The 21,679-nt window shown below is 31.6% G+C and overlaps 1 protein-coding gene across 2 annotated transcripts in view; it reads left to right on the top strand.

Annotated features, from left to right (window-relative positions):
- Positions 1–21,679, top strand: part of LOC118190644 (neuroligin-4, X-linked-like) — a 527,548-nt gene that overhangs the window by 482,997 nt on the left and 22,872 nt on the right. The gene's annotated exons all lie outside the window — the stretch shown is intronic.

The following is a 21,679-nucleotide window of genomic DNA, read 5'->3' as shown; positions in this document are numbered from 1 at the left end:
CCACAATACAACACGTTTGCATTTGATTTCAGTTCGAATTTCTCAGATAATTTTCTTTCATTTCTCAGTAACTCTCTTGTATTAAATATTATCTTTGCAGCAATTGTGCAGGATTTTACTTTTTAGTACCTTTAAATAAAATTTTGAAATTCACTAATTTTAATGTTTGTATTTTTTTTCTTTATGTTTGAATATAGGAAATCAAAGCACTCAACAAAGAAATCATGTCTATGATCATAAAAAGCAGCAAAACGAGTAAAATTAATAATATATATTTTAAAACAAGTTTTAAAGAAAAAAAAAGAATTGTAAAAATTTCAGAAGAATGTTCATATTATTCTGAAGGCTTTATTTGTTTCCTCAGTTAATCAAAACTATACAATTTTGCTGGATGAAAGCCCTGCCTATTCTTCTGAAGTGTTGTTATTAATACGAAATGTTTGGAAAATTTTAAATAATACTGATTTTAAATATTTTATTTGGTGATTACTCTTACAGATTAATTATATTTTCATATAATGTATTGTTTTGTGCTTTTAATTAAGTGAGCAAGATTACTGCAAATAAGCTCTAGTTGTTGTTCATTTCGTTCAGATATTTAAGTTTCTTTTGAAAGGTATAATTTCATTGCTGGCAATAATAATGGTAAATAACCAACCTTACATTTGTGTTTCCTTTCTTGCGAGTATTTAAATATGTTCGCACGCGATCCTGTTCTCAACTATCATGCATACAACCATAGCGTGATTTTATCAGATAATGAGAACAGAAAACGATAAACTGTCGTAAAGACCTTATGAGTTCTTAATAATGGATGTCAGCCTCCATAGAGACCAATTATAAAATAAAATAAATGCTGCCATTAGTATAAATATTTCTAGTGTGATGATCTTATTTCTGGAAAACCTCGAATTAACGCATAATTTTAAATATTAAGATAGTAATAAAATGGTCTGGACAATACATACAATCATTAGTTTAGATTCCTTCATAAATTCCAAATAAATTCTCGCACATGAGTTGTAATTTTACTGTTTTTATACTATTCTATTTTTTGCCAAAGCATTGATTTTATTTTATTATCTATGCATATAATATAAATTTGTCAAATATTCTATTCGTAAAAAGCTAATATACATTTAAAATTTAATTAAGAAATTTTAATTGTAAAAATAAAAAATAAAAGATTAATTATTGCTGCGAACTAATTTACAATATCATTTAAATTCTAACAGCATATGTAAATAAAGTGCACATATCTAAAACAATGAATAAAAGTATAATTTCCAGAAAATTAATCTCAAAAAATTTTAATGAATTTTTAAGACTAAATTAATTTGCATAAGTGAATAATTGCAGCAATGGCGCAAGAGAATTATTTAAATTTAATTTAACTTTACTATATTCTTGTGAAACAATGTATATATATGAATTTAACAAACATCATATATATATGTGCATTTATAATAAAATAAAAAGTAATAACTTTTTATTTTGTTTTTTTCATATTTTAATAAATTTCAATTTCTTAAAATGTGTTACGCTTTGAAATGTTTTATTATATTATAAAAAAATTTTAATTTATACTTTTCTGTAATTTTTGGGGTGTTATCTGCACTGTTTTGACCGAATTTCGTTTTTCTTCTGCTTTGCTGTATGTGATTTTTTTTTTTTTTTTTTTTTTTTTTTTTTTTTTTTGTAAATTCGAATTTTAATTCGTACTTTTATTTCGTCGCAAATTATTCGATTTAAAAATATTTAATTCTTAAATGTTCTTCATATTTATGAATAATATATAATTAATATAATAAGCATAATCTGCAGTGATAACTTACAAATTTTTAATGAATTTCGTTTTATGTTTTACTTTGCTGTATCTGAATTTACTTTAATTTTAAATTGAACTATATGTATGTATTTATGTACTCAGTACAAAAGCTTTAAGCTGAATTTAGAAATAAATTAATGCCACTATACGTATATAATCTTTAGAAATCAAAATCTTATTTAGTGCGAAATATTTCGGTTTACCTTCTCGGATGAGTTGAAATAAATTGAAGTATAACATTTTGAGATTTCGGAGCGCAGTTAATAATTTCAGTTATCTGTTGCTTATAGAGTCCTCTTGAAATGAGTCTATTTCATAGATCTCTGGAACAAATTTCCTCTCCCTTTAAGTGTGAAATGCTCTTTTTCCTGTCTTTTCTAATGAGAAGAGAGTTTTCAGATTTGGGGCACATTATCATATTCTATCAAGTAATATATTTTTATGTTATTTAATTAGACGGAAACCAAGTACAAAAATTTCAACTGGTACTTTAACTCTGGAATTATTGAAAACATGTTTCGCTGCCATTATGATCTTTACTTTTAAAATTAATTTTTTGAAAATTCCATCTTTGTAAATATTCAAAACATATCCTCAAAAATTTCTGAAATTAAGCTATTATTTTAATATTTTCTCCAAACTACTACTATTAAAATTATTGTGACATGTCACGGCTGACGCAAGTAGGAGAACCGATTATTTTTTACTTCAACTGTCTTTTAAATAAATCCTCGTTGTGCGCTATAATATTTGAAACAGTATTGCTCATGCTTACAAAAGAAATTTTGCAAGAAAGGAGTAGTAGTAGAGCAGACAGGGATTTAGCTTGAAAATTATCTAGAAAGCAAAAGTTTAAACTGTGGGTTTGGAATTTGAAACAATAATGTATTGAGTTTGCCTTTTCGAATGCAGTGATTTGCTGAATTGTAATGTTCTAAAATATTACAGATCAGGTACAAAACACTAATACTAGAAAGAGCATTTGGTGTCTAATAAGCTTAAAGCAACGAGGAGGCCTTTCGAATGTTGCACAAGTGAAGATTTGGTGTGTAGAGCAGAAAGAAAATTCCCCAATGAAGTTTTAGAGTAGGAATGCTGAGAATTCTTCAGAAGTTATTCATTTATGAAAATGGTTGTTATATATTTGGGAATGATATTTCTTTTTATTTCCAATACACGGAAAGACTTTGGAAACTTTTCCTGAGATGAGAAGATCCAAATACATTTTTTTTCTAAAAATACAAAAATTATTTTCAAAACGAAAACCATGCAGAATACATTTTGTTTATTTTACAGTTACCAGAAGAAATAACTCTTCTGGTAAAAGTAAAATGAGTCAAATGTAAATCTCCTTAAACTTCTCCCATTATATATATATATATATTTTTAATTATCAAAAGAAAATCTCACAAGCACACTAAATTTTTTGTTAAAATTTCTTCACAAAAAAGCGGCAAAAAAGACAAAAAAGAAAGAAAGAATAGCTAAAAGGATTCAGGTTGTAGCGTTGCACCAGAGCATTTGTTATGATTTTTCCTGCTGTCGCTTAGAGTCGCAGGTTACCGATCTGCAACTGGTATCATGCTTGCTAACACAATATTTTTGTCGTTATAGTTTATTGTAAAGCATTTTGTTATTTGCACTTACGGCAAGTAAAATCTTTTAGCTTTTGGACTTTTAAGTTAAAAAGCGGGTTGTTCAGAATTCGACCTACAACCCTACTTCGACTTTGGGAAGCAGTTAAAGAGGAATGGGATAAAATACCTCTCTCGCCACTAAAAACGTTCACTGTCTTGGGATTTACAGTGTAGAAAGAGAGTGAAGAATAGGGGTTACCAAATGGAACATTTAAAACACAAAAAGTTTAGGTAAAATATTTCTGTAAATACAATGAAATTTGTCTAAAAAATGTGCGAACAGCGTCTATATAGGCTTCATTGCACTTCCTCGTTCAAAATGTACATACATCTTCAAAAAATACAAACTTTGTCAAAAGCGTTCCAAGATTTTTTTATTATTTTTTTTTTATTTCTGAGTTTGCAGTACTAAAAAGAAAAAATGTCACAGCCCTTTGGATGTCACTTTCACAGCCCTTTGGATTTTATGTTACCTGGTATGTATTCTTACTTGACATGACCTTGGCATGTTAATTCCATGTAAATTTACTAGGTTGGTAGGGCTGTGCTTAGCAACACACTGTTCGGATTGTTCTTGCATTCGTTAAGGTAACACAATGGATGCTGATTGTGAGCAAAGAGTGAACACTAAGTTATGCGTTAAGTTCAGAAACAAACCTAGTGAAACGTGGAACATGATTAAGCAAGCATATGCAGGTGAGGCACTTTCAAGAAATCGTGTTCCCCCCCTCCAGAGTGGCACACAAAGATTTAATTTTTCTTATTTCCCTGACTGAAATGGTGACTAAAAGGAAAGCTTCATCAAGATTATTGCAGACATCCAAAGGGCTGTGACAAATGAGCTTGCAAGCATCCCAGTTGAAGATTTCCTTGCTTGCTTTCAAGAGCTCCAGAAACGTTGGCAGTTGTGTATAGATGGACAAGAGGACTACTTTGATAGCAGCTAAGATCATTACTTGATAAATGCAATTATCTACTTTTTACTAGCTCTGTCCTGTAACCTTTCAGACAAAGGATGCATATTAGTTAAATCGTTTTAACACTTAACGAAATAGCGTTAAAGTATGAATTAAAATAATTTTTACCAAACCAGTGCGAGATCTTGCAAATGCTTGCGTATTTTGATATTTTTATACAACACATGGCAAACCTTTCCTTCGAATTTTTATAAAATGTGAAGACTACTTTTTCTTCATTGTCAACGAAACGTTTTCAGTATATGTTATATACATGTCAAAAACCAGGGATAAATAGCTAGTTCAGGGATGGGCAAACATTTTCGGTCGCGGGCCAAAAATCGAAAAAAAAAGTTTAGCAGGCCTAGATAATTGCTTCTAAAATTTTAAAAACAATATGCAAGTATTACAATTTAACTATGTTAATGAGATAAATGAAATTGCGATTTCATTTTTAAAAGTTCCTTATATTGAGGTTCGAAGTGAGATGTACTGGTTCTAAGGAGTGAGGCTAAATGCTCATCTGTTAATCTACTTCCGAAATAATTATTTCTAAGGTTTATGGTTGAAATCACTTGTTCACATATCTAAGATGAAGCAAACATAGTACTGATTTTCTGGGCGGGAGATATTAAATTTTCGAAACTTAGTTTCAATAATGATTTGTAAAACTCTAACTATGGCATATTTAGAAACATCTACTTGAGATGATTGTTGGATTGCAACTCAATTAATTCAATTAATTCAAGCTGCAAATGTGACGTCACTGCTTCACAGTTTACGTTGAAAGGCATGGTAAAAAATCCAATTCTCTTTTAATGGCACTGAAATATCTTGAAATCTTCGTTCGAACTCAAAATGCAGTTTTTTCACGCCATCTTCATAATTCTTAAGCTTCTCTTTATTTACTGAGGGTATTGAATTTAACCTTGGGAAATGAGACTAGCTAGCTGCCCAGCAAACAGATTAAATTTTAAGTTAAGATTACGTTTTTTCTAGGAGGACTAATTCACCTGTAATTGGTTTCCCTATGTCTGCTCCCCGAGAAAGAAATAACGCTTTTTGGCGCCAATCTACAGCTCTAACTAACAAAGAACTTCCGATGTTAACACACTACCGTTTGAAAGCTGTCTGTGCTTGCTATTTCCATCAATTTATGTTTTCTAGAACAAAAATAGAGAAAGTAAAAAGATCATCAGTCCTTTCAAAAAAAAAAAATAATAATAATAATATTTAAGCAAAGTAGAAAAGGAGATGGATCAGGCGTAGCACGTATAATGCACTTGTATGAGATCCGACTCATCATATCCCATTGATCTGTGACAGGATCAAAGGAGATGGATGTATAATATATAAATATATACTTCTTTTAATTTACCTCCGACCGGCAAATTAGAATTCTATCTACGGGCCGGAAAAACATTCCGGCGGGGCGTAGTTTGCCCATCCCTGGGCTAGTTCATTTCTTTGTTCGACTCCTCGCCGACGCGAGCTTAATGGGGGGAGTTAACTAGCAGTAATTTGACGTCATTGTGCTGCAGCTGCTCTGATTTCGCGCGTTTAAAACTGTAGTTTCATTGAGCTGCGAGGCGATTTTCTGGCGATCGCATATATCCAAATTAGTTTTAATCATATATATTTGTTTAACAATATAAATATTAAAAATAATGTATTTATATAGTTTTAGTCAATTTTCCTTTTAAATTCTGTACTGTAAAGTATCGTTTATGTAATATGATTTTTTGCTCTGTAGCAACGTGCCGTAACACTTATAGAAATACGAAAGTAAGATATATTGCATTTTATACTTTCCCAAAGGATAATTCGCTTTTGAAGAAAGAATGGATACATAAACGTTAAAGACAAGATTCTATCAATGTGAAGAGCGAAAAAATTCGCTGCGAACAGTTTCTGTCCAGTGTTTTATTAAGATGATATGAAAAATCGCTTGTTTGGATAGCCACAGAAGAAACTATTGAAATGCATTACTGTGCCAAGAGTATATTTACCGTGTACAGTAAACTAAGAAATCGGAGACATTTAAAAAGAAAACTAATGATGAGTGCTTTTGAAAGACTATACGTATTAAGCCGAAAGGAAATTCATTTTTTGGACAAAAACGAAATTGACGTTGACAATAATAACACAAATTTGAATGATTTTGAAATAAAAATCATAAAAGACAGTGTAAACATCGCTGAATGTTCTAAGTGTAAAGATAAACAAGAATGCATTGATAATTTGAAGAGCATGATAATATCCTTAGAAAATTGTATTACAATATTAAAAAATAGAGAAAAAAAAATTTAGAAAGTTTGCTCATAGACAAAGAAGGTAGAAGACATCTAGAAAGAAATTTGTATTAGAACTTCAGAAATTAAAATCTCAAACAGCAAAATTTAGAAAAGAACAGCACATGTCGAAGAATTTGTAAAAAACATCTAAAGTATATTTTTACAAAGACGCAGATTGGCATAAAAAGACCCGCCTCTTTAACTCTCACTTTTGAAAAATTAAATAAATGTTTTAGGTACTGTGAGTAAACTGAAAATTAAGATAACAATCTTACATATACTTATTTAAATGTGATATAGATGTAAGCTACAAAATTATTTAAAAAATACCTATTATTATATTGAAACGGAAAAAAATATTCCAACGTAAAAATTACTATTGAGTAAAAACGTTATAACCTTACATTAGCAGAAATTTTGCACATATGTCATTTATGTTTAAAACTATGTAATCTAAAGTTCACTTTGATTATTTTTAAATAGCTGTTATTATAGATATCTTCGAAGCAGTATAAGAATTATCTCAGATAACATGCAGATAAAGAAATGCTTATAAATAAACGCGCATTAAAAAAAAAAAAAAAGAAGGAAAGAAACTTTATGTTAAAAGATTGCATTTGTTATGCATTTTGTCTACTATATAAAAATTGAGTAATTATACATATATTTTTTAAATCTTCAGTGTAAATGCATACAACAGTAACATTGTCTCTTCCAAATTATAGCTATGTTTCTTTGTAGACGCTGGTTCTTGAAATTTCAAACGCTTATTTCTATGTTGTAAATTGCATCTCGGCGCTCAATGTCAGACATGGACTTTGTAAGAGAGGTAATAACCTTATTTCTTATAAGGCCCATGGTGTCAGCATGACTACGTTATCACTTCTCACTTGCTGCTTCAGGGGAAAAAGCTGTATGAGCGAGTCCTGTGTAAAAATAACATTTTATGTCCAGAGTCCGAAGCATACTAAAAAAATTATTTGGGCATCAGTCGCTTAATCGGCAGTATTGCGCTGCACTAAAATATTAAATCAATCATGCTTAATTACTTAATCATGCGCTTACGACTACTCGTGTAAAACTACTGTGATATAATTGAATTACTAATAAAGAAACCTAACCTTGAACTCTCAAGTTTCTGAAAAAAAAATTGAATCTGCTAATCTATGGGTTGATATTCTATACACGATAGATAAAAAAATATGTTTAAAAAAAAAAAAAAAACTTATATTGGGAAATTCACCGCTATTTGGGGATTTTCCAAATTGCCAAAATGCAATATTGAAAGTCTGGAAAGTTACTAAGCTGATCGAGTGACACCGCTAAAAATATACTAAATTGATAAGATGACGAGGTTTCGCTCTACTTACTCACTACTTTGAATTTATTTTATTATTGGTATTACTGTTTACACCTAAATTTATGCTATTTACACGTTAGGGTACTTATATTTTTTTAATCTGAGATAGGGCCGCTCAATCGGTATAGTGGTTAGCGTCACTTACTGCCGTGCCGAAGGGCCCGGGTTTGAATCTCTGAGAAGGCATGGATGTTTATAAACGTGTAGTGTCGGTACAGCATGCGGCTCTAACTATGCGGCGAGCTGAATATCCTCTCGTGTGGTTTGGTGGAAGGGGAGAGGGATGGGAGACCCTCGGACACGTTCCCCAGGGTGCTGTTTATCAAAAAAATCACTTGTTGGGTGTTCAAGGCTGTTATCAACGATAGGCATAATCCTGCGCTGTTTGCCGCGAGGAATTTCATGGGCTTGGGGTGAATACGTCAGGCAAGTAAGCATAAGCAACAGCAATTTGGGATAGGGCCCTCGGCTCAGGAACCCATGCCTCGTGGCCTTCGGCCACCTAACACGATGAAGAGGTAAAAAGCAAAAAAAATACGTATGTTGGTTATCAGTGCCATAGAAATTATTATGAAAACTGAAGGAAATTTAATCTGATTTAGAAATTAACAATTTTGAAGATTTTAAAATTTTGAATTTTGAAATTGAAGAAATTTTGAAAGTATTTACTGTGTCTCAGATTGTAGACATTTTAACCCGATATTAATAGCACACGTTTTTCCTTTAAATAAATACTCTGGCCGTACGTTGCGTAGTGCAAATGAACTGCAATGAATAAATGGTCAAAACAATAATCTGTTTTACCCTGACTGCAATCAGCGAACTAGTTTCAAAAGGTTGTACTGTGACATGTTGATGGCCGATAGTAAAAATATCATCAGTCAAATCAATGTTTCCCTATCCTTAGCTGAATGACTTGCCGCGAATGGATTTATTATTATTATTATTATTATTATTATTATTATTATTATTCCCTAGTAGTAATTGTAAATATGACAAAAGAGTTTCTACCAGAAAGTTTTCCACCAAGTCGTTTATCATTCGTTTTCCCTTGCAAAGACAAGTTTAAAGGACATGACCTAAGAAGGTAGTCGTCGACAGACAGAAAGATGTCTTTCCTCAGCGGACCGGCTGTCCTGCCGGTAGAGAAAATGTCCCCGTACAATGTGAATTTATCAAATTTCTTCTCTAATTATTACTGAAGCTACTGAAATTTTTCTATCACTAATGATTATTTCGGTTCGATTTCGATTATTATCTTATCTGCTGAATCACAAGTTTTCCTGGTCATACTTTCTTCATTTACGCTACGAACAAAATATAATTATCAATTTAATCACCTTTGGAAATGAATATGAATTTCTTCAGAAATTTCTGATATGAACACCACATGATTTCCTTGTACGGCCTATTAAATTATACTCAATTTTTCCTGCATTTCATTTTAACTTATTTCCTCGAATTTCATTAGAGATATAGGTATTTTTCCGTTTCGCCGGCGCAAATCTCGCCAAGCACACTTTATTGGCGACAACATACATTATACACATAATTAATGTTTAACAAACGTTAGTTCTAAGAACTTTTTGTTTTGAATGGATAAACATTTTAACATCATTTAAAATTTTGTAAAAAACCAATAAATAAAGACTATAAACTTGTAAAAAGACATTAATTTAAGAATTTAGTATGCTTTCATGGTTCAACATCCTGTTTCGCCTTTTTATCTACGCTACAAAAATCTAATTCTTAGATTCGTGAGCTGTCTAAATGGATATTTTCTTTGAAGAAGGGTACCCGAAATTTTTCGCAGCTGCAATGCTTCCTTCGCTTTGTACAAGGAAGTAAAATGAGAAAGCTCACCTTTTTGCCCCAAAAAAGCTGTTAGTCTCCAGCCGCAACTTTACATTGTTTGACGTTTCATTCGAGTCTGTTGCCATTCGGAAAACGTAAGATATTATTCTTTCATATTTATTCCACCTGTTATTAACTAACAAAGTAAACTATTTAAAAGCAGCTGAAATAATATTTGGAATTTTTTTTTTCTTTTTTTGACTTTTCAGCGAAAAATGAAAATATAATTTGCATACTATTTGAAATTTTACTTCTGCATAATTTTCATTTACTTCTGTATAGGATTGATACTTAAATTCTTTTGTATTTTTATTAGACTGGAAATAAAATTAAATACGTTAAACTCTGCAAAGTGTAATCTTGTTTTCTTCGAGAAAGCTATTAGTCGGATGATTGAACTTGTCTACTACAGAATTAAAATTTCATTATCAATTTTACCTAAAAATTCCACCATCATTTATTTTTAACCTATTTAAGCTTATTTTCAAAATACTGAAAATTTGAATTTCTAATTACGTTTAAGGGAATAGAAAATATAATTCCTTAATAATTTAATATATCATCAATATCAGTTAAGAAATGAGTAGCATTTTAAGTGACATTTCGGGTGAAAAGTAATTTCAGCTTCCCAAGATTTGTGCATTTCATAAAGAGCATCCTCATTGTTGTAATGGTTACTTATCAGTGATATAATAGCACCGTAATGAGCATATATTTTAGCTGATTTAATGTTCAGTCGATAATAAGACAACTACGCTTAGGTATTGACGATACCCTAGTAGACTGACATGCGTTATGTTTTTCAGCGCTGTAAGCACTTAAGATTAATGATGAAATTTTCACCGCAATTTTCTCCCCATGAAGAAGCCAATTTTTCATGCGCAAAATGCATTAAATATCGTATTTAAGGTTATCAATCATATTTCTAGTAAATTTTTGATGGAGAAGAAAATAGAGGTCTCAAAATCTCCATAAGTTAATTAAAAGGAGGCAATTAATCGTAATATCGTTGCGTTGTTCTTCACTTTCTCATAACAACTTTATGCACATGATTTGAATATTAATTAAAGTTTCGAAGCTTCTTTATTAGCGAGTTATTGGAGTTAGCTGATTATTTTCATTGTTACTCACTCTTTATACTTTAAATTTTGAAATTAGCCACAAAAGGATTCGAATCTTCGTTTTTGGACATAAAGCAGTAATTCAATATGAAGGTGACAAAAGCTCATCCAGTCAGATAAACTCGCCAATAATTATTTACCAGATGATTACTAAAGCTGACACATTCAACAAAATATTGCAAAATCTTATGTAACATAAATGGGCTTACTCAATTTTTAGGGCATATATCAAAGGTCAGCTTAAATCTTAAATAACAGATATATTTAATAGTAATAATAATACATATCCCATTTTCACTCTCGATGGCAAGACTTAAGACAGTGATTCCTTAGGAAGTTTCAAATCCTGCTCAATAACACGTCATGGAAAATAATAAAAACATAAACAGAGCTATCGAGGTCAACTTGATAATAAACCTTTTGGAAGATTATTAGAATAAATCAGGATTTTTAAAGGTACTTTAAAAATAATCTTTAGCTTGTAATAATAATTTCTCCTGTTTGATTCTATTAATTGCTTCACTTCCACTTTTTACCTTTCGTAAGAAAATAACATAGAAAGCTGAAATGCTGTATGAGCTCTTTTTATTCCGTTCATGATATTTCTCTTACACTGGGATTTCCTGTAGGCGAATGTAGTTCTTTCAGCGTATTTGTCATAGTTTTCTGACGAGTTGAAATACAGAAGTGATCTCTTTTCCTTTCTTTATCTAGCTACCTTTATTTTTATTTTATACCTTTAACACTGTCGTGTGCCTGCATGGGCTCCTGCCATAACGGAATATCAGTTTGCATTCATATTCATGGCATTGCTGATAAGTAATCGGTACTGCTGACCATCCAAAATGCAACCCGAAGAAGAACAAGAAATATGAAAACCAAATATATTTCAGAGATTACACATAGTATAAATGTTAATTGATTTCAAATGCAGTTTTCTTTGAGGTGAGAAAGACAAAGAAGCTAGCATTGATTGTTGCCCCCATGTTTGTCAACAATCTCTGCTACACGCAGCAGCACTGAGAAAGTGTGATGCGTTGTTAGAAAATGGGGGCCGATGCTACCTCCACACGTAACCAGAGTTTATCTGGTCTACCGCGAGTGCGGTGTGCCGGGCTAGGCTTTCTCTAGTCATTGATCAGACATTTTCGATGGGTGAAAGATCTGGAGAACGGACATACCAGGGTAATAATATATTATGGGGGCTAAGAAAGCTTGAACATTACTCGTGACATGTGGTCCACATTGTGCAGTTGAAATGCGGCCGCACGCAAGCCCTATATGTTAGGAAGGAGAACAAGTAGCAAAATCCTAAAGATATAACGTTGGTGTATCGATAATGTGTACTAGGAGGCTCGGGAGTGCAATCCACTACCAACCCAAGTTAAAATCAAAAATTTATATCTAGCGTATCTACATGTATTGTAAACATCGTTGAATTGTTCACGCATACACGACTTCTTGTGTCATAGACTGCATTCGTTGTGATATATTTGTGGATGTAGCAGTGCGCTTCATCCTGTACCCTGTGCACAAAATGTCTGTCGTTCCGTGAAGTGGCGAGGCTGTTTAGTTGCTGCTATAATCAGTTTTTCCCTCCTGCATTTACCGATTCCATATTCACATGACTCTAACTTGACTACGTCTGACACGATGACCGATTTCTCTAGTGGATATGCCGCAACCTGTGTGTGCAACGATTCTGCTTCCTTCGAATTCAGGAACATGCTGGAATAATGTTCGTATTTTTCTAAGAGGCATACTTAAGCCGCACATAGAAAAAAGCTCACTAGAGAACAACAACTTGCCTTATTCAAAACGGTTATATTTCCTCCCTTTATACACAGATTTTAACGAACGCAGCAGTCGCCTATGTTGTCAGCGTGCACTGAAATCGTAATCATTTGCATATTCCATCGCACACATGTTGCGAGTTTCATTCTGTTTGGATGATTTCTTCATGGTGCTGCATTTAGGATGACCAGCAGCTTATCATTATATCCGGGTGGTATCCTGGCTTTTATTTATTAAACTTATGATTGAGCAATATATTTCTATAAATTCACATTTTAACGAAACTAAAACTGTATTAAGGAAATTAATAATGCGCAAGAAGAATCGACGAAATGTGAATAATTTTCCAGAACTATAACTCCGAATGTTAAATAGAGACTTCTTCTTAACTGATGGAGTTAAAATGACCACACAGAAGTATGTGCTTATGCGGGTAAAGCAGGAGGAAAAAAAACATTCAGTGGCTCTTAGCTAAATGATACGAAACAAAGCCATTGTTGTCACCTGCTGAAAGATAAGCAGTTAGGAAATAAATTGACAAAACGCTGACAGTAAAATGGATTAAAATTGGATTCGTCATCTAAAATTGAATGATTTTTATGGATGCCAAATGCCTGCAGGAAATGTAATTCGGTTATCGAAGGTGTATTTCTGAAACGCGGGCTGCAAAGAATGCAAAATGCTCTTTTTCAGCTGTAGTGATTAGCAATGGAGGAGGTATAGCAATTCTTTTATATTGAGATCATATTAATTTAGTATGCCCAAAATAAAACTACTTTGCAAAACTAAATGCCTTTTCCACCATGTAAATATTGCAAATTTTTAATTCAGAAGAGTAATATAATGCAGTAGTATCCTAACTATGGGTCTCTACCCCTTTTGCGAAGGCAAAAATTTATAGTGGTTGATAAAAATAAAGTTGATAAAAGTCCTAAAAAATCTGAATTTAGGGTATTTAACTAAGGGCGAACGCTTTAATTGGGGTCGCAACATTATCTTTTGAAGCATTTTTCATTTTTATGTTGTCACACTGTCTTGAAGTTTCCATACCACTGATATATTACATTCTAAATTTGTTTCAAAATTACGATGTATAAATAAGAAATGTATCATTTAAGATATATTCAACTAAATATTTCCCTCAGTATTAAAACCGTGAAAATTGTAGTTAAATGGTAAAACATAAAGCCTTCAAATGTGATCTATAACCTAATCTAAGTAGCAGTTTCACATGTAAATTTTGTTCCAATATAATTTTTACATTTCAAAAAAAAAAAAAAAAAAAAAAAAAAAAAAATGAAGATGGAAAACGTAAAGATGAGAAAAGATAAGTTCTGCTATGATTAAATATTGCGAATTATGATAAAATTTTAAGCAGTATCTAGCTTTTAACATGGCGAGCAGCAAATTTAATTTGGCAGTTAATTTTGCTCTTTAGATGCAGTCTAATTTAGCACCTACTGAAACTTTTATACTTTCATTACGCTATAGATAAAAGTATTCTTGCCAAATGCTCAGTGATATAGCTTCCCCGCAAAGCAGGTCGAAAACAAAGCTCCTCCAGCGAAGCGGAGGGAAAAAATCTGCCGCTGAACAGCGAGCGGGAGTCAACGGCTAGCTTAGGGTTGTCAGAAAGTGGTAGGGAAAGGCAGGATTGCCAGATTTGGAGCAAAATCGTGCATTTGGCGATGTTTGGCGACAAAATTTGTGTTCTGTCATAGACAGAGATAGAACATTTTAGCAGTTTTTTCGGGAAGCATTTTTAGCAGTTTTTTCGGGAATGTTCTCGAAGGTATGGGAAAAGAGAACTGTTTTGAGTTCAGAGATTAGCTTCAGAGAAGTCGGGAGCTGTACTTAAGTACTTGAAGATGTTTTCACCGTTATATCCTGAATGTCGTGTTTGTCATAGTTTTCCGACGAGTGTAAACGTGTGTTTGGAACTATCCTCTGTAATAGTGCTTACTGGCAAATGAATTGTGTCTTGATTTTTCATCTAGTGCTATCATCAATAACTCCAAATCCACAAACCCTTAGAACGTAACTATATAAAACTGCATTATGATTACTGGATCTCATTGGCGTTTTATGATTTGTAGATTTGAAATTTTTACTGTTACCACATTGAGTGTGTTATTGTTCGCGGAAAGAGGACGCTCCTGTTATTCATAAAACACTAAAAATAATTTATTTCTACTTTTAAATAGACTAAGTTTCCTATAATTTTGTTTCACAGATGTGGCAACACGGGATTATTTTTTTTAATTATAATTGTGTTCTAAAGATGTAATATTATGCTGTGTTTGCAGTTTGTACTGTGGAGCAAAGTAAAATATTTATGATATTTATTGTGTTAGAGTTTGCTTTCCACCCCTTCTAGGTGTGGTACGTGTAGGTAGGTACATACACTCATTCGTTTCTAAATTTTGGGGAATTTTAAAACCACAGCAGAATTTTTTAAACAGTTCTTTGATTCGAAATATTACTTGATTATTAAAAAAAAAAAAACATAGTATAATGGAATCCCTAATTTGCGTTATTACCGTTAACAGTTGCTGATCTCGACGTTAACAGTTGCTGATCCACTAGTATTTTAAATAAAAATCTGATGTGTACACCACATGACTTCCTTGTATTGGAATATTAAATTGAAATAATAAATTATACGCATTTTTTCTTGCATTTCATTTAAACTTATTGGATTGAATTAAATCTACTTGGCCGACAACGCATAAACCACAATAGAATAAATGCATTCTTTAAAATTCACTCTAGTATTTGTTTACCATAGCGACACTCTGGCGCTAGATTCACTTAACAGTATTAATAATTATATGAGAGCTAACTTATATAATAATTACATAACGGAAACTAAGTTAACTGTTATATAATTCAATAATTATATAACAGTTTACTTATATATTTCTTTCATATTATAACTCATAATGCAGAAAATTTATATCATTTAAAGAATAGAATTATCTAATCGTTGCCACATGTTCTATTCAAATACTATAATAAAGCTAGAATGAGGTATAAAAGAAATTAAGAAAACAAAACAAAAAAGAAACAGTTTTTCACAGACGATTGAGTATTTCTCATTTAATTTCAGTTTAAATTTCAGTTTTCTCACTTAATTTCAGTTTTTATTTTCAGTATTTCTCATTTAATTAATTCAGTTTCGCGATAAAGCAAAAATACATAAAAACTCAAAATATCTATATTAAAAATTACGAAGTAAATCTCAAACGCTTATTTCCTCAAAAAAATTCCAGAAAGAATTAAGCATGATTTAATTGGCAATAATAAATGAATGCGTTATCTTTGTTGTTGCGTAGCTAAGTTTCTCTAGATTGGCAACAAATCCACTAGTCTCCTGTTTGAAATGTAAACATCAATGGCCGCCATTTAAAAAAGGCTTAGCGGCAATTAAACAACTTTAAAATTACTGATAATTCTAAACATATTGCACACAGATTTACTAAAGGCATAAAATCCTTAACCGGAAGATAAAAACAACATAATTCAATCATTTTTAAAGCAAAAAATGTACAATTTACAAGCATATAATAGTAAAGAAACTGAGATCTCTGAGCCGGGTAACAGAGTGTATATATATATACTCGTATATATATATATATAAATATATTTATATACGTTTGGTGCGGCCGATTGCAACCAAAATACGAGGTGCACATCTACATGTTATAGCAGTTCTATATACAAAATTTCAACGTTCTGAGGCTACTCATTTTTGAGTTTTGCGAGATACGTACGTACGCACGTACGTACATACGTTCCTACAGACTCCACGAAAAATTCTCTTCAGAATTAATTTTAAAGCAGTTTTATAATTTTTTTGAAAAAAAAAAGAGTCTTTTATTCTGTCCTTACGTACAGATATCACGCAAAAGCATCGTTAAATTGCATTCGATAGCGGTCAAAATGGATATTTTCATTGAAATATGCTGCCTGAAACTTTTCGCGATTACAATACTTCCTTTTTACTTCGTACAAGGAAGTAAAAATGGGTAAAATGTGGCATTTATTTCTGATAGAAGATATACATTATTTTTAAAAAGATTTTAGCAAATTCCATGCTTTGAAAGCTTTTAATTACATTCACACAAAAGTATGCTTTATTTGCAGTTACTATTTCGTGATGCATTTCTTTTCATTCCTGAGCGCTAATTATAAGAGACAGAAAATTCATTGAATAAATTATGTGCTTGTTCATTGCCTTCCTCTGTGCACCTTTATTTATGGAATACTCTCTAATAGAAAAATATATCAGTTATAGTACATAATAGAACCAAAAAAATTAATTCTCATGGAAGTAGTGTTTGTCAATAAGAAAGAACACGCTTAGTGTTGTCTTGAAAATTCTACACCTTGGTTGTAATTAACAAGGCTTTTCTAGCCGCTGATCAACAAGTTCAATAATATATGGCTCAGGACACGCCACGTAATCATTGCCATATTTAAAATTTAAATGTCTTCTTATTTTGTTATGTTTATGTTTATTTGAAAACTTTTTTCTGTTTTTATTAATTATTTGCATTCTAATTTACGCTTATTTCCTACTCTTTACACAGCTTTCTCTTTAATTTTCGTGTTATTTTTTTCGTGGTTTATTTCCAACTTTTTGCTGCATCAACTATTCGAACATTCTCTTTTGTTATTATTCTTTAGCTTTGCTTTTATTTAATTCACATGTTAGCTGTTAAAAAGATCCAAGGGCTGCTTAAAATTTTAGAAACGCGTCCTGCTGAAGTTTATTTAATTCTAAATACGCTTTTCATATAGAAATGTTTTATTATAAATAAGCTTTTAATATAGAAATTTCAAAATAAAAGTTATGTTTAGCAGTTGAAATTTTAAATTTTAATCTGATGCATTTCTCTGAACCTATATAAAAAGGTATGTTGTAAAATTTCAGATAAACCACTCGAAAATGCAATGTTTTGATTCTTCTTTTATCAATAAAAATTCACAGCTCACGAAAATTTGACTTCCGGCCAACATAGAGATTTTATCACAAACACCGAGAAAACTTTTTACGTGAAGATCCATTCTTTGGGCTCTCGAAAAACTTGATCTAGAATTTTCTTATTTTGCTTGCAACAGGATATGCGTCTCTGAAGGAATATGTGTATAGGAAACGAAGAAAAGGAAGTTGAAGAAAGTACATCTACATTCTAATTCCCAAGTGTCTCAATTCGCTTCAGGAACCTCAAGGGAAATAACCGAAAGAAAAAGGGTTTTGAAATAGATGTCGTTGGAAAACTGTTACGTATAAGAAACCGAAAAATTGAAGGAACATCATAAATTCATGATGTAACGTGTCACAGAGGGCAAAGTACTGTGTTGACACTCCTGTAGACCAGGTAATTTTATCTGGCTGGAATTACTTCCCCGTTGGAAACTGAGTCATTTAAGTGACGTTAATGGAGTATTTGTGTCATGCAGGTTCAGTTATCATTATCTTATTGTGTAAATATTAAAGATGAGATTTCTCAGAGTACATTTTTCAAAAAATATATGAAACGTAAGATTTTTTTTTTTTTTTTTTAAATTTTATTTGAAAGCTTTGTAGATTTTTATAATTTCGTATTTATTTGATTAAGTATTTTATACGCCTTTATTAATGCGATGTTTTAATGGATTTATTTTACGTTAATTTTTCTGATTTAACTTCAGTAAAATTCCAGACAGAGATCTTCTATACACCTCTTGCATCTAATATTCTTATACTCTTTAGATTGGGGGCATTTTGCATGTTGGATTTCATTTGATTATATATTTAAATCTAATGGAAAATGACAGGTAAATCGAATGTAGGCTTTACAGTTGTGTAAAGTTAAATCGAATGTAATCTTTACAGTTGTGTAAAGCATCTAAAAGCTTAGAACTGGAATCATTAATAGGTTTCATTTTGATATAGCTAATTACCATACAAGTCCATAAAATGTCCGCTATCATGTAAGTATATTATATTCCTTCATAAAATGTTGGTAAATTGCAGAATATAAGTACATTATAGTCTTCCTTAGTAAAAATGCATCTACATTATCTTATGAATAATATGAGAAAAAAATACTAAATCGTATAATCTCAACACTAGCTTTTTGGAATTGCAGTTTGTATGTTTAATTGTCCGAAAATGCATGTTGCATTCTAATGTATACTTTAATTTTATAATAGTTACTTTAATTTGGATAGCCTTTCCTATCAATTCTTGTTTCCACTTACAACTCCCTACCAGAACGAGATTTTTAGAATCGCGTTGAATGCAAATGAGTTAGAAGAAGTATTTAAGGAAGGTTCAAGTTACTTCGTGAGAGAGAGCTAGCAATCCTGAGTAGCTCGTGTTTGCCTTCGGGATAAGTCTGTCTTGAAGCTGTTACGTACGGCCGTTTGTTATATGCCTTTTGATATTCGCCGGCTAGTTTAAATTAAGGGCCAACTACGTTAGATTTGTGTTAGCTTCGGCTAAGTCTCTTAGTTAGTTCTAATATAGTCCTTATGTCTTATTTTGAGTTCAAGTCCGAATGGAGGCTTTGTTGTAAGCCCGAGAAAGGGGCCAACTGTCATTCTTAGTTGAGTATAATAAATGGTATTTTAACCTTATCGAATCTACATCTTTAATTTTTTTAACTCAGCTATAAGTCGCTACACGGTTCACTACGTTCCTCAACGTTTATCTTAGCCAAAAGCAGTGAGGAGTCAATTTTCTTCATAACAACGACATGATTCGAGACTTTAAAAGTAATGCACGTTTCAATTGTAAAAGTGGGAAATCATAATACTATAAAAAGGCAATCAAACTAATAGTTTATTATTGATTGGAAAACAAAGAACAACAATTGTAGCGTAGGGTAAACAGTATATGTGTGAGAGTGCGTGCTTTTTTGGTTGATGCACACAGTAACGTTTCCTTAAAAATAATTATTAAAAAGAGTGCTATTGAATACATGTTCTTCCTGTATATTTGGAAGAAAATAATTCAATGATGCGTAGGTATTTATATAGAAAATTTCCTGTACTTTTAATTTTCTTTTCCCTAACACCTATCGGCTAAGCAGAATGGAATATATAGAATTCTCCTACTTTTTGCTTGCAGAGTGTACAATAATTCAGATAAAATTTACATGTTTTATTTAACAATAAATTTGATGGTATGAATTATCAGTCTCTTAAAACGTAGGAAAAAAAAACAGTTTATTTTCAAGAAGAGCATTTATTACACTAATTTTTAGATGTAGATGCCAAAAACCTAAATGCCTAAATATATTTTGTGGCATAGTCTCATGACGCCAAATCGTAATATTTCTAATTTAAGATATGTCTTGTAAGAATAAATAGCAACATGCTTTTCGTTCGCGTATGCAACCAAACCTAGATCATCTATATGTAGTGGACCTAAGAGACACATTGCAAACTGTATGATAGATTATACAGAATTCAGTCTAGGTTAGTAAAGATTAATTTAAGAAGTTTTCTTTTTATACGAAAAACATTTACATAATTCAATCTCGTTAATAAACTTGGGTAATTAAGTTTGCGAATGTTCTAGTAAACATAGTGTACTTTGCTATAATACAAGATACTTGTATAATGAACTAAATTTGAATTTAGTTAGAACAATCAGTAATACCTGGTGATTTAATTGAACTCTACTTAATTTTATCACTCATGTGTAACGAAATATGCAAACTAAACTTCAAATGTGAAATATGAAAATTTATCTTGAAGGTTTCTTTTTTAATTTAGCGATTATATAACAGTTGTTATAGAATAATGTAGTGATATCGCAAAGATTTTCTACCAGTGATGTGTGTGTGTGTGATTATGGCAAAGCCTCGAGGGCTATCTGCCTAAGAGAAGGGATGCCTTCGTGGAGGACTTTCTAAGGGAAACTGGCTCGTATACACGTTACACATGGGGAAAACCACGAAAACGCCCATGCAGCCAGCCCGTTCGCGGGATTCGAACCTCGGACCGAACTACCAGTGTTCAGCGACTTTACCGCTCGGCCGCTGGTGGGCCTTTCTACCAGTGGAGAATTCCACCTACAGGAGATTTTCGGAATTTCAGACGAGATCTTTTACGATCTCAGACAAGTATACTAAAACAAGTGTAACAACTATACTAAAAACTTTACAGTAAAGAACAGGTAAAGGTATCTGAAATCATGCAATCCAAAACAGTTGGAAAGATAAATTTGAGCATTTTATAAACGAAAGTAGTTCTTTCTTCATATTTATTAAGTAAAATAATAAAATTTATATTAAATGTTTATAAATAATACGGATTTATTAAATATAGGAAAAATGCAACTTAAGTATTTCTTTGTAACATGCTAAAATAGCAATTTTAATTTTTCATTTTATCTGTTATTTATAATGCGCCACGCAAATACTACTAGTAATAGGGAAAACACTATTGGAGTGAAAGACATTGATATACAGTACGCAGGTGAGATGCAGCAGTAAGGGTTAAGAAAAAATATTATGTAGTAATCCCTCATCACTAAAAAGTTCAGGTGTTTTTCGGAAAATAAACTTTTTTCTTAATAAAAATAAAACACTGACATAGGCACCACATGTCTTCTTTTTACGGCTCATTAAATTATATACACTTTTTTGCTGCACTTCGTTTGAATTATTCTATCTTGAATAACCGATCAAGGTTATTTCAAAATGACATCAAAAACTGCAGATTTTGATATTAAGTATTCCGGTAAATTTTTGTTGTACAAGAACATCTCGTAATTTTATTTTTTCATAACAAGTATATAAAACTTTCTCAAACATAAATAAAGGAATAGGGAGACGG

The sequence above is a fragment of the Stegodyphus dumicola genome, chromosome 3 (assembly GCF_044657685.1).
Source record: "Stegodyphus dumicola isolate Sdum_Otavi_A_Nest chromosome 3, ASM4465768v1".
NCBI lineage: Eukaryota > Metazoa > Arthropoda > Arachnida > Araneae > Eresidae > Stegodyphus > Stegodyphus dumicola.
The sequence above is the reverse complement of the archived record's forward strand: the minus strand, read 5'-3'. Positions and strand labels throughout refer to the sequence as shown.